General features: G+C 41.8%; 1 non-coding gene across 1 annotated transcript; it reads right to left on the reverse strand.

Moving 5' to 3' along the window:
• Positions 1-901: 901 nt before the first annotated feature.
• LOC150013253 (U1 spliceosomal RNA) lies at positions 902-1,065 on the reverse strand. The gene has a single exon (XR_016510933.1). It is a non-coding gene; the product is annotated as a U1 spliceosomal RNA (small nuclear RNA).
• Positions 1,066-11,104: the final 10,039 nt, after the last annotated feature.

Below are 11,104 nucleotides of genomic sequence, written 5' to 3' on the forward strand. Positions count from 1 at the left end.
CATAGCAAATTGAGTGGAAGGTACAGAGATTGCCCATATACCCCGTTTCTACACATACACAGCCTCCCCATTATCAACATCCCTCATCAGAAGGTACATTTGTTATATGTGATGATCCCCCAATGACAACTCAGAGTCCACAGTTTACATTAGGGTTCATTCTTGGTGTTGTACATTCTATGGGTTTGGACAAATGTATATTGACATATAGCCATCATACTGAGTAATTTCACTGCCCTAAAAATCTTTTGTTCTCTGTGTATTCCTTCCTAGCTTTTAACCCTTGGCAACCACTGACCTTACTATCTCCATAGTTTTTCCTTTTCTAGAATGTCATATAGTTGGAATCATGTACTATACAGTCTTTCCAGATTGGCTTCTTTCACTTAGTAATATGAATTTAAGGTTCCTCCATGTATTTTCATGGCTTAATAGTGCATTTCTTTTTAGTGCTGAGTAATAATCCACTATCTGGATGTACCATAGTTTACTTATCCATTCGCCTACTGAAGGACATACTGCTTACTTTCAAGTTTTGTCAATTATCAGTAACACTACGCAATCTCTCTCTAAAAAACTTCCGAGCTTTCTCCCAAGGCAAGTTTACCAGCAACACATTCCCTCAGTTTTTGTCTGAGAAAGTCTTTATTTCTCCTTCACTTTTGAAGGGTAATTTAACAGGGTACAGAATTCCAGATTGATAATTTTCTCTCTCTCAAGATATTAAATACTTCAGTTCTTACTTTCATGGCTTGAGGAGAATTCAGATATAATTATGTTTGCTCCTCTATAGGTAAGGTGTTTTTTCCTCTTTGGCTTCTTTCAGGACATTTTTCTTTATCTTTGATTTTCTGTAGTTTGTATATAATGTACCTAAGTTGTAAAACATTTTTTTCTTTTCCAGGGGAAAGCATGAATGCAGTCCTCCACTACCACAAATTATGCAGTCGAGTTTCCCACATTTGAGGAAATCGCAGGGGTCAGCACATCCGGAGTGCAATGCATAAGCCACGCCCTGGGAAAACCACCTTCATGATCATGTGATCTCCCCTGCCAGGTAAATACGTGTACATTTTTTTTTTTTTTTTTAACATTGTACCGTTTGGTGTTCTCTGAGCTTCCTGGGTCTGTGATTTGGTGTCTGGCATTTAATTTGGGGAAATTCTCAGCCATTATTTCAAATATTTCTTCTGTTCATTTCTCTCTTCTCCTTCTGGTATTCCCATTATATCATACATATATTATACCTTTTAATATTTGTCACACAGTTCCTGGGTATTTGTTTTCTTTCCAGTGATTTTTACTTTTTGCCTTTCAGTTTTGCAGGTTTTTACTGAGATATTCTCAAACTCAGAGATTCTTTCCTCAGCCATGCCTAATCTATTAATAAGCCCATGAAAGTCATTCCTTATTTCTGTTACAAGGTTTTTGATCTCTAGCATTTCTCCTTGAATTTCAATCTCTTTGCTTACATTGTCCATGTATTCTTGCATGCTGCCTACTCTATCCATTAGCATTTTAATCATACTTGTTTTAAGTTCCTAGTCTGATAATTCTAACATGCCTGCCATATCAGAGTCTGGTTGTGATATTTGCTCTGTTTCTTTAAACTATGTTTTTTCCTTGATAGCTATACATGGTGTACTAGGTAAAAAGAACTGTTGTTATAAATGACTTTTAGTAATTTGGTGATAAGGTATGGGGGAAGGGGAAGACTTCTGTTGTACTCTGATTAGGTCTCAGTCTTTCAGTGATCCTGTGCCCCTAGACCATGAACTTCACAGGTGCTTCTCAGTTTTCCTTAGGTGAGACAGGATGGCAGAATGAGCTGGAATTATGTATTTCCTTTCTTCCACATGGAAAGCTATAGGGGGATAAAGTTTGGTGTTTCCCTTCCCCTAGGTCAGTTAGGCTCTGAAAACCCCCCAGCAGGTTAAGCTCTGATAAATCAGTTTCTCCTGAGGGCAGGGCTTGTCAAGAAGAATGCAGTGTTCTCTTGTACTTAAAAAATGTTTAAAATAGTTCCTTTCCCTCTCTCCCTGCCAGCAGCACAAATGGTAAGTATGATGGAGTGAAAATCTTGTTCATACTGAAGCTATTCCAGCTGCCAGAATTCTTAACCCGCACCAGGTGTTAGTTCTTTACCCGGGTAAAGCATTCCCTTGTAATTATTTCTACTGAGGTTGAAGGTGTGTGACTGAACTGAACCCACAAAGTGTTTCTAGTTTCTAGTTTTAGGTTTTAAAAATAGTTTAATTGGATCTTACAGTTGGAAGAAGTCTAGTTATTGGAACATAGGTTTAGGGCAGGATTAAGTCTTGTGGGGGTTCAAGGAGCCAATAATGTTACAGATCACACTCTCTCAGAGTTGGCAGGAAGTCACAGGTTGTGACCAGACACCATGTGAAGTAGGTAGTCCCTTCACTCCTGCATTCCTAGATCTCCAAACGCATCATTTCTTTGTAATCCCATCATCCATGGGAAATGTGCTTTTAAGAGAAACCAGGCTTTCTCAGCTTTGGCAACAGTGACATTTGGGGCTGGATAATTCTGTGTTGTGCAGCTGTCCTGTGCATTGTAGGATGTTAGCAGCATCCCTGGTCTCTACCCTTCAGATGCCTGTTATACCTCTCTTGTCCCACCTTGTGACAGCCAGAAATATCTGCAGACATTGCCAAATGTCCCTTCAGAGGAAAAATCACCCCTGGTTGAGAAGCACTGCATTCAACAAAGACTCAAGATACAATAGTATCCTAGGAAATTTTGTTTTTAATTTTACTACTGAGAAAACTGTTTTAGCTGGAGCATCTTGGAGAGACCAGGGTGAGGGGTTGAGGTGGGAAATGTGGTTGCAAGTCAGGTTGGGCTGGAACATTACTGCTCTGGGAGCTGGATAGACAAGGAATCTAAGGACACTTCACTTTACAGAGAGGCAGACTATTGGCCAAGGCACAGCTTGTGATCTGGAAAACTCTGAGAACTGCCATGGAATGTCTTTTGTCAAGTTCTAGGACCTGGTTCCTAGATCCAAGTTTTTTCCCCTTTCTGAAGTTAAATGCACTTGAAAAGTAAATCCTATTAAAGCACATCTTTTATTATTATTTTCAAATACAAGCAAAAGTTTATTTAGAAAAAGTCACAGAGATAGAAAAAGTGAGCCAGCTGGGCTGTGTGGGCTCAGGAAACAACTTACAGAGGCAAAAGGAGGGTCCTTGGAGCTCAGGGGAGAGAGAAATAAAGAGTCAGGGGTAAAATAAGCCTTTTCGTAATGCTATTTTATTTTCTCTCTTACAGTGTTGGCACTGCAGCTCACAGCTCTGAAAAGCATAAGGAGAGTAGTATTTCATGCATCGCCTTCTGTGTGACTATGGTGGGAAAGGTGTTCTGTTCAACTCAATAGAAATTCACTTATTAAGGTCTAATGAACATGTCAACATGGAGCTAAGTGCTTGAGACTTATTGTACGTACCATTTAAGTGTCGCAACAACCCAATGAGGTAAGTACTCTTATCTTCCCTATTAAAAGATAAGTAAATCAAGGCTTGCCAAAGGCCAAATCTTGGAAATGATGGTCTCGGGCATAAATTCAGATGTCAGGCTTCTGAGGTCACTCTTACCCACCAGGCTCAGGGACCTACTAGGGGAGGAAGACCTTTCTCATGGGAAAAACTGGCTGTTGTAGGGGTGAAAAAAATTTCTCTCTTGCCTTCTAGGTTCTTCGGTTGGTCTAAAATTAAACTAATGTAAGACAGCTTAACAGAAGAAAACTAATTATTTTAATTTTGGTCCATGGGAGCCCCAGAAAAATATGAGACTCAATGAATTAATCAAAGCAGGAAGCTCTTATACTTTTTAGACAAAGAAACAATAAATTTGTGAAGAACTGACAGAACAAAGGAGTTTGGGCTTGGGGTAGTAAATTGGTGAAGAAGTAACAAGATTTATTTATATAGCCTTCTCTGCTCGAAATTCGCAAATGTCTCTGGTGATTGGTATATCCTGATACAGGGAAGGTAGCTTTCACATGGGAGATTTATCTCCTGCTGTTGGGGATAGAGGAGGGTCAGTGTGTCCTTCCTGCACTGGCTATTTCTCAAGTACCTTAAATTCAAAATAATCCATATGCCAAATTGGCATATTTTGGGGTGGCATTTCTGATTCCCTTCACTGCCAAGAGGACTGGACTCTTGCAGGCAGAAAGTCAGAAAGGAATTGAAAGGGTTCTTGCATTGGGTGTAAAATCTGTTTGTATATATTTGGAGGACTCTCCAAACGCAGCACTGATCATCTAGGCTATCAGAGCTGAAGTCAGAAATACTCGTACAGTAGATCATTATTTATGGATTCTGTATTTGTGAATTTACCTTATCAGTAACATTTCTTTGTAATCCCAACATCAGTACTCACGGCACTTTTGTGGCCATAGGTGAGTGTGTGCAGATAGGAGGAAGTTTTGAGTCACACATTCCCAGCTGAGGTCAAACGAGATGACACTCTGCCTCTTTGAATCAGCCTCATACTGTAGACAGTGTTTGTTTCCTGGTCCATTTAATGACACATTTTGAATTTTTGTGCTTTTTTTGTTGGTGATTTCACTTTTTAAAATGACCCTCAGGCATAGTGTTGAAATTCCAGCTAGTGTTCCTAAGGGCAAGAAGGCTGTGATGTACCTGAGAAAATATGTGTGTTAGATAAGCTGCCTTCAGGCATGAGTTACAGTGCTGTTGGCTGTACATTCAATATTAATTGTTAATCAACAGTATATATTAAGTATGGTACTTTTAAACAGAAACACCTATAAAACAAAGTTATGTATCGATTGATTGATCAAAAGGTTGTGACCAGAGGTTTGCAGGACTGGAAACCCGTATTTCCTGTATAAGCAATGGTTTGATATTCACTAACTCAGTGTTTATGGTGAATTTATAGAACATAACTACCACGAATAATAAGAATTGACTCTATTTAAGCCTTAAGCTGAAAAAATACTTTTTCAATGGCCATAGGAGGAGGCTTACAAAATGTACTGCTCCCTTAGGGAAAGTGCATCTTTATGAATGTGATAAGTAGGCAGGAATAACTTGGTTAACCTGGATGACTTAGAATATGCTTCTTAATGGGACATCAGGAATATTTTATTTCATTTGACTCCAGATAGTATTTGTAATTTTTCTCTTTTAAAAATTTATTTACTTATTTTAGAGAGAGAGGGAGAGGGAAAGAAAGTGGGGGAGAGGGGGAGAGAGAGAGAGAGAGAGAGAGAGAGAGAGAGAGAGAGAGAGAGAGAGAGAGAGAGAGAGAGAGAGAGAGATCAGTTTGTTGTTCCACTTATGTATGTACTCATTGGTTGATTCTTGTGTGTGCCCTGACCAGGGATTGAACCAGCAACCTTGGCATATTGGGATGACACTCTAACCTAGTGAGCTACCTGGCCAGAGCAGTATTCATACATTTTCACTCATTATATATTTTATTTTGCTCATGCTTAGAAGGAATATTCTACTGATTGTAGAAATCCAATTTCAGTTTCCGCTTTGTGCTGGAAATGTGTGTAGACTACTGGTGGACTTAGATGTTCAGGAAAATTCCCTGTATTAAAGTAGTTCTGATTTAAATTCAATCACATAGAGGACACACATTGGTTTGCTAAAGCACTTGGAAGAGACGTGGGTGTGAAGGACGACAGATGTGGGAAGACAACCAAGAAGGCTGGTCTGAGGAACCTAGGAATGACTTCGTGTCCTTTTTTCCCTGGGTTAGCTTGAAACGTCAGGAAAAGAGACTTTTCCCACTTTCTCCCTTTCATTGTCGTTCAAAACGCCCTGCTAGCTGTACTAGTCCTGCTCTTGTTCCTTTCTGGTTGAATAATTGATTGACTAGCGTCCTGTCTGAAACATTTTGCTCTGTTTTTCTTGTCCAGACTTAGGAGGTGGAATCTCTTCTTAGGGAAAGGGTGTGACTTTGATGACCTGGGGATGAGAAAGGAACCTTATCTTTCATTTACTGTGCAGATATCGCTCTGGGCTCAGTTTCAGGTCTCGCTCCTTCAGGTCAGGTGCCTTCCTGAGATGGTATCACCTTTCATTCTTATCCTAAACCTGGTCTCCTCAGAACAGGGACAGGACTGTCAAGGCTCCAGTTCTTCCAGCCCTGTGAAGCTGGGAGCTCTGAATCTGGAGTGAGAAAACATTTTTACATGTTCAGGACAAAATCACATGACTTTCCAATAACTTTGCCTAAATTCTATGAGGATTATCCTTGAAGCTGGGACTTCATTCATGACCATTATCATTTTAGTAAAGTATTAAATAGAAGTATTATTTTAATAGAAGGTCTTCCAGTCTTTCCGGAGTGTTCCTCTGTGAGACAGAAGCGGAGTCCGCCATGGAAGTATAGCTCACGGTGGGATAGAGGAAGTGCACACCCGGAGAGGCTGGTTGGGGTCCTCTATCAGAGCTCTTTTGTAAGGAGCATAGAGGTGAATCAAAGTAAACAAGCAATTTATAGTTAGCAATATTTTTAATAGAAAAAAATAAAAGGAGAGCTTTAAGGCATTGTGACCCAAGGACCAAAAAAATCGCCCCAAATAGCACAAACAAAAATAAATCTCCCCAAACAAAACAAAAAAACCAACCCCTCTCCCCAAAAAGCCCAAACCAAAAAAATGAAACCCCCTAAAACACTAAAGCTGGATGGGATGGGTGTGTATATGTAGGGGGAATGGAATGGAGTTGGAGGAAAAGGGGTTAGAGTCTAATTACTTTGCCCAGACAGATACCTCTGGGAAGAATGATCCCTCCAGCCCCTACACCTCAGAACTGTCCTATGAGAAAGGAGGTCCCTTTTCCAAGATCAAATGGATACAAGGGTAGAGCCTAAAATTTCCCTTGTGGGCCATAACTCCCATTGAGAATACATGGGTTCTTGAGGGCTATGTGAAAAAATATTAGCTGTTACAATGGGTTGGGTCCCTCCAAAGGGCCAGCATATATACACAGCTGTGCAGTACAGTAGTCCCTCTCTATATCATGGTTCGCTTATCGTGGCCTCACTGTATCGCGGGATTTTAAAAAATATTATATTTAATTATTTGTCGCGGATTTTTTGCTATATCGTGGGATTTGGAGGTACTGTACAGTAAATACTAAAATAAGCGTAAGGTTCCTACTTCGTGAATTTTCACCTATTGCGGGGCGTTCTAGAACATAATACCTGCCATAAGTGAGGGATCACTGCATAGCTGTTGTATTCAATTTTCATAAGAGGAGGATGATTGGGGGAAAAATGTCTTAAACGACTCTTATGGGGTACAAGAATACAAAACAAAGGTTGAGAAACACTGCCAATCGTATGCCTTGGGCGGCACTTTTTCATCCATAAAGACGTTATTTTAGACATTTCAGAAATCATGAACTCCTGGTGTAGATCTGGCTCCCTCTAGTGTGTTAAGAACACAGTTTTCCTATAAACAGCAGCCCCAAGTCAAGGTTTGATTTAAATCTTTAATGAGAGAACCAGCATGGAGACCACAGCATGGGTGCGTAGCATTTGAAGGAGAGGGATTTGTGGAGTCCTTGGGGAAGTGGGTGCCCAACTGAACGGCCAGGTTGTAACAGTGGAAAATTGTAACTGACCCCACCATTCTTTGCCATTGTGTCTGTAAGTGCGGACTCTGATTAATGTGTAGTTTATAGATAAACAGCATGTTCGTATAAGAATTCTAGGAACTAACTGCCCAAAAGATATAGACTCCACCTTCAAGCGTCCTAGTTCCAGGAGATTTGCTGACTTTCCACTGTAGATCCAGGATGACATGAAGCCAGGATGACATGAAGCCAGGATGACTAAACCAGGATGATGCACACTGGACCATCACTTGCCTTATAGGAATAGACTGTGCTCATCTGCACATAGAGAACTTTTCAATCCTCTTCCTTGATCTCTCTGTTCTGTTCCCTTCTCCTTCCTTTATAAAAACCTCTGCCTCCGCTGAGAGAAGGAGACGAGCTTTGAGACATGAGTCCCCCATCTTCCAAGTGGCTGGCATTTACAAATAAACCACTTTCCTTAACATCAGCACCTGCCTCTGGAGTATTGGCTTTTGCAGTGGCAGGCAGCCAGACATGCATTTTGTTACGAGGTCAGATATATGATTTTAACTTTCCATAACACAGGAGAACTGCAACAGTTTTGGGGATCACTTTCCTACCAGGTCATACAGTCAAAATAACTTACTGGCCCTGGCCACATATCTCAGTTGGTTAGAGCATCATCCCGATACACAAAGGTTGTGAGCTTGATTCCCAGTCAGGGCACATACAAGAATCATGAATCCATGAATGTATAAATAAATGGAACAACAAATTGATGTCTTTCTCTGTCTCTCTCTCAAATCAATAAATAAAAATTAAAAACAAAATAAAACACAACTTACTGATTTCTGTAGGTTCACTTTTAGCCTAGTAGGGCTAAAAACTACCTGCAATCTAAATGTGAACTGCTAGCCTAATATGCTAGACCCTGGGGATGTCAGGTGAGGGTCAGGCAGGCTTACTGGGAAGCACTCTGGCAAAATGTGAAATATGAAGCAATTACCACTCTACTTTTCATGAGCTAGGTGTATGGTTTTTCTTTAACAGGAGAATGGATTTATGACTGCAGTCTTCTGATTATTGCTAATTAAACACCTCTGGAGTGTGGATTCCTGATGAGGGGTCTTCAAATGATGACTAACCTTCCCAGGTGAAGTATAATTTTAAATTACACATATCTATAGGCCTTGGACTGATACTTAGTATGTGCTAAGCATCGCTCTAAGTGTTTTGCTTAATTTACACAGTCTTATGAGGTCTGTCCAGAAAGTATCCAGCCGCGCCCTATGAAAAAGACATTTACTGAAGAAGAAACAAGTTACAAGAAACATTGTACATAGGCCAATGACGCCTCAGTCCCCTTCAAAGTAGGCACCTTGGGACCTCACACAGGTCTCCCAATTGTCATCAGCTGCCCCATTGTATTTTCCTGAATCTCACTGATGGTCTGAAATCTCTTCCCTTTCAAAGGTGATTTTAGTTTTGGGAACAGCCAGAAGTCACAAGGCACCAGATCTGGGCTGTAGTGGGGCTGAGTCACCTGGGTGATTTGATGTTTCACCAAAAAACCTCACAAGACGTGATGCATAAGCAGGTGTGTTGTCATGATGAAGCTGCCAATCATAAGTTGCCCATAGCTCAGCCTTCTGAATCATCCCTATAGTTTCTGTGGAGGAATGTTCAAGTTTAACACAAAATTTGATGCAGATTCATTGCTCTACTAGCTCAGTCATTTTGATTGCTATAGCCACATGGCACACATGCTCACTCAGTGGCATCTACTGCCCCTACTGACTAATACAGTGAAGTCATCATTGTTCACATGCACATTCCAGTCCACTCTCCTTGGCTGCCAGGTTACACTGATGTCTTCCAAACCATTCTTGTTATATTAACAATGGCTGGACTTTTTATAAACAGATCTCATATGTCATCAGGATTCTCCAGAGAAATAGAACCAAAGAAATTTTTTTTATGACAAATTGGCTCATAAAATTATGGATGCTGAAATGTCCAGATCTGCAGTGTGGGCTGGTGGGCTTGAGACCCAGGAAAGATGATGGTGCCCATGAAGTTCAAAGACAATCTCTCTTGGAGAAATTTTTTCTTACTCAGGGGAGAGTTCATCTTTTTGTTCTATTCAGGCCTTCAACTCATTGGATGAGGCCCACCCACATTAAAGAGGGTAATTGGCTTTACTGCTCCTACTCCAATTTTAATCTCATACAAAAACATTGTAGCAGAAACACCTAGAAAAATTGACCAAATGTTTGGGCACCCTGTGACCCAGTCAAGTTGACATGTAAAATTAACCATCATAGTACTGAGTATTGTAACTTCCATTTTTTCTAAGGAGAAAATGGAGGCTGAGAGTAGGCAAGCCAAAACCCAAGGTCACACAGTGAGTAGGCTGGCGCTTTTAACCATTTCTGTGTCACCCTCTAAAGTGACACTACAATTCTCATGTGTGCTCAAATGCTCCCAGTTTTCTCCAAGGCTTTGAGCCTCTCTCCTTTCTCAGACTGAAATACCCTCCAAACTTAACAGTCTTTCTTTCAAAGTGTCTCTTACCAGCCAGCCCTCACTCTGTCTATGCCCTCATCACCAATCGAGTTCTACCCCCTGACTAGAGCTACCTTTCTGAGCCTAGCACTCCAGGCCCTGCACATTCTGGTCCACATTCTGCTTGCAGTCTTTTCCCTTCTCTCCTTCTCACCCCCAGTCCCACCCAACCCCATCCTGGGTTTTGCTGAGCCAAAGCCATTGCCTCTGCTAGTCTTGCCTTTTCTGCTTCCTACTTCTCACTGGGACTTTATTTTCCCAGGGGGTCTGTGTAGAAATTCTTCAAGGTCAGGGCTGTCATGCCAGTGTACTTCCCTTCAGGTTCTTTGTCCCTGGTCAGCAAGAAGGGTGGGGAGTGGGCCTGTTCAGGTCGAGTGTGCTCAGGTGAAGGCAGCAGGGGGGACGAGGTGGGGCATGGCCGGGGTTTGAGGAAAAAAAGGCTCCAGAGAGTGAGGGCTCCTGCTGACCTCTGTGTTTAAATTTTGGGAGAAAATGTCCCTTCCCCATGGACAAATTTCAAAAGGGTGACTGCAGTTCTGGGATAAGCAACTTTGGAGCAGAAGTCACTTCTGTGTGTAGCACCGTTGCCGCCTCCCCTGCGAGGAGCCCTCCCTGGACAGGGACAAGGGCTTGGAGTTGAGTGGGGCTGGTTGCACACCCTCACACTCTGCGTGCCCAGGCTTGGTGGTATATGTTCCTCCTATCTTCCCCCTCCAGGATGGCCACCCCACTTACAGCAAAAGTCTGCAGGCAGCAGGACCTACTCCCTAGTCTGGGTGCAGTCACAGATGCACTCAAGCACCATTGTGGGATCGTTCAGGCCTTGGGGGGGGACTCAGTACCTTGAAGTACCTGCCTTCCCACAAATCTCCCAACAGAGGAAGTAGGAGAGGGGAGAGAGTGGTGGAAGCTGGAACAAAGGTCACTTCAGCCGCTGAGAGTGAGAGGGA

Source organism: Furipterus horrens, unplaced genomic scaffold (assembly GCF_987537825.1).
Source record: "Furipterus horrens unplaced genomic scaffold, mFurHor1.1.pri manual_scaffold_4, whole genome shotgun sequence".
Lineage (NCBI taxonomy): Eukaryota > Metazoa > Chordata > Mammalia > Chiroptera > Furipteridae > Furipterus > Furipterus horrens.